Source organism: Copidosoma floridanum, unplaced genomic scaffold (assembly GCF_036245765.1).
Source record: "Copidosoma floridanum isolate Cflo_tuat_1 unplaced genomic scaffold, Cflo_Japanese_pri ptg000020l, whole genome shotgun sequence".
Taxonomy (NCBI): Eukaryota; Metazoa; Arthropoda; class Insecta; order Hymenoptera; family Encyrtidae; genus Copidosoma; species Copidosoma floridanum.
Window position 1 is genome coordinate 1842449 of NW_028321897.1, and position 3566 is coordinate 1846014.

A 3566-nucleotide genomic window follows, 5' to 3' on the forward strand; every position below is an offset into this window, starting at 1 on the left:
TGAAAATCAAATACTATACTATGCATCAATTAACTTAGGGGATTTACGCGTCTTAATTTTACCAGTGCACTCCCCTCGAAAACGTACCGTGATCAACTTCATTCTTAAACAAAACCATCGAAAGAAGGATTTGATTTTCCTCGTTTGCCACAGTGTGTAAAACATATATTTTTTGCACACTATTGCAAAAAAAACTTTGGAAAAAAATTACATAGAACTTACACATCAAAAATTGTCAAAATTATGAAATTATTTAGCCACATTATTTTCTGCTTTAATTTTGTTTCTACTATACTTTGCAAGCAAACAATTTTTTTCCTTGATAAAAAGACTTCTTCTTTAAAAAAAATTGTTTTGACTTTAGAGAATCGAAGACTTGACTTTTTGAATGGAATAATAGTACGGTTCATTACAATTCTGATGACTCTTTTAATTTACTTTTATTTAAAAGCACAATATAGTAAGGTGATTAATAAGGTAATATTACTATTATAACACTAATGATAAAGAATTGAACCTACTAATAAAAAAAATAATAAAATGTGTAATATTTTCAAGTTTAAAGAAATGCAGCTATTAAAAGCTGGTCTTACGCATTTTGGAGAAGGAGCACTTGATCTACTGAACCCAGAACTAACAGTAGATGATCAAGCAGATCTTCCTCCTTACGACAAAAGATGGGAGTTTTCTAGAGAGAAATTAAGATTAGGTAAAAAATTATATTGTCAGAACAAAGAAATTGTAAGCATTTAAGTGACCAATCATAAAGTGTAACTTATAATTAATTCATCTTTAGATAAACAATTGGGTAGTGGAGCTTTTCGAGTTGTGTATAAAGCAGAAGCTTGTGGAATTCTTACTGGAGAATCAATGACAATAGTAGCTGTAAAAACAGTTGGCAAAAATGCAGATCCAATGTATATTAGTGCACTAGCAAAGGAGCTCAAAATTAAGATTTATCTAGGACATCACTTAAACATCAAAAGTCTTTTAGGTGCTTGCACTAAAAATATATCCAAACGTAAGAAATCACGTAAAACTGTAAGAACTACATATAAAAGAAATTATTTAACCAAAAAATTAAATTATGTTTTAGGTGAACTTTTGGTAATCGTCGAGCTCTGCAGATTTGGAAATCTGCAAAGCTATATTGTACGCCATCGAAAGAGTTTTATTAATCAAATTGATCTGAATATGGGTAAAATTAATCCACGTATAGGAAAAAATATTAGAAGGTATTAGTTTCTTACTAATATAACTTTTACAAAACAGAAAGAATGAATCTTGAGTGGATTACAAAAAGTAGTTTTACAAGAAAAAAACTAATAAGCCAAACCAAACAAAAACAAACAAAATATTTTGACCACCTATGAATAAGAATGAGTTACACATTCTGATATGCTTCAGTATTTTCAACTAACAGAACAAAACACAAGGCATTCGTCATTTTCGATCATAACGACATGGCTTCCAGCAACAACAAGACAAAAAATGAGCCCATTATCTACGACTCTGAGGCTCACAGCTTTGACGGTGAATCTAGTGATGATCTCAACAATGATGGCATCCAGCCAGGTTAGCGCTCTAATTATGGGGGGGACTACATAGAAAGTGATTTCGAGAATCTCTGCTCACAGGATCTTCTTTTATGGGCTTATCAGGTGGCAAATGGCATGGAGTATCTTTCCCAACGGAGAGTAAGTATATAAGAGAATACAAGATTTCTCAATGACGTATTCTCGATTGTACACTAACTAATTAGAGTTTATACTTATAACTGTATTCGCAGGTGTTACACTGTGACTTGGCTGCAAGAAATATTTTACGGGCAGAATACAATGTTGTTAAAATTTGTGATTTTCGTTTGGCAAAGGCATTGTACAAGGATGAAAACTATAAAAAGCAACGTGAAGGAAACTTTCCTGTTAAGTGGATGGCTATTGAATCTATGAGGGACGGGGTCTTTTCAACTATGTCAGAGGTGTGGTCATTTGGTGTAGTTTTATGGGAATTTTTCACCCTAGCCGAAATACCTTATTCAGGTATGGGGTTTGAGAAAATGTATCAAAAACTCATCGAAGGCTACCGCATGAGATGTCCTAGTTATGCTACCAAAGACATGTAAAAGTAATTTTTTAATGAGTTTGATACCTTATATTTGGAAACTATTACTGTACGCCTTTCATTTTTGTTTTAGCTACGATATTATACTTTGTTGTTGGGAGAAAAATCCGATTTTCAGACCATCTTTTACGAAACTGTTCGAATGCATTGGTGAACTTTTAGAGGATGACATCAAATTATACTTCCTGAGATTATATGACAAGTATGAAGTTTTTAATGTTACAAGTCTCTCAGAGGAAAGAAAGGACAACTCAGCTAATATTTTACCACTAGATCACAAAATATCTCTCTCAAATCAGCATAACTACGGTAATACTTTTCCGCTAATCGCAAGCCCGTCGTACGTCAACGTCCTTATTGATACCTAACGTTGTTTGCTAAGTAATACTTTTTATTTTTCTTGTATGACAGCATACTTTTAGAGCATGAACATTAAAATAATTAATTCAATCTTTTACGCCTTAAATAAGTACACAATTAAAATTTTTTTGATGATTTAAGGAGTAATAGTGGTTTTTTATCAGAAACGATATTTGCTAGGGCGTTTATATCACGTACAAGCTGATCAATACAGTTTAGGCACAGAATGATAATATCAAGTCGAGCTAATATCATTAATATTAGCACATGTTTATTATTCAACCTCTTATTCAAATTGTTAATTATAAATGTTTTTCATTTTTCTAATAAAAGAATATTAAATACATATCTTTATAAATATTTATTATCTACCGTTTAACAAAGGAAAAAGTACTAACCGTATTCTCCGTGCCATTATGTTGATTAATAATGTTAGTCGTTCAGATGAAACAAACTATTATTGTGTGGTAAAAAACTTAAAGAAAAAAAATCAAGAGAAATATTCTCTGAAGATTAACGGTATGGATAAAAAACATTTAAACTATTATACCTTAGACTAATTTCAATAATTTCCATGACTGTTTTCTATAATTTTTAACTTACAGTTCCAGCTTACTTCGTTCGTAAAAATATGAATAACGTTGCAATAATACGCTTGCCATAAGACCCTGAAAATCCTGTCTATTTATCATGTTACGTTGGAGGCATACCAACACCCAATGTTACGTGGTTTAAAGACGGTAGATCTGTAAATTTATTGAAACAGTTTAGTTTAGAGGACAGAAACCAGAAATTATTGATAAGATATCTTTTGGAAAGTGGCAGTGGTAATTACTCGTGTGTTGCAGAGAATGGCTATGGGCCAATAACAAATAATCAAAAAATTATTGTAAAAGGTCATAACTATCCACGTAGATAATTAGTTTTCGTTACTCGAGATATATAACTAATGATGTTTTACGTTCGACAAGAGCACTGTAGTCTTACATAAAAACTTATTAGGTAACATTTACAACAAAATATTTTTATTCCATCAATTGATTTACAAGTAAATCTTACACCTAATTGTGTAATAACAAACT

General features: G+C 31.3%; 1 pseudogene; it reads left to right on the plus strand.

The window, feature by feature from the left end:
* The first annotated feature begins 567 nt into the window (after positions 1-567).
* LOC106637919 (vascular endothelial growth factor receptor 1-like) lies at positions 568-2492 on the plus strand (annotated as a pseudogene).
* The last annotated feature ends 1074 nt before the right edge of the window (positions 2493-3566 follow it).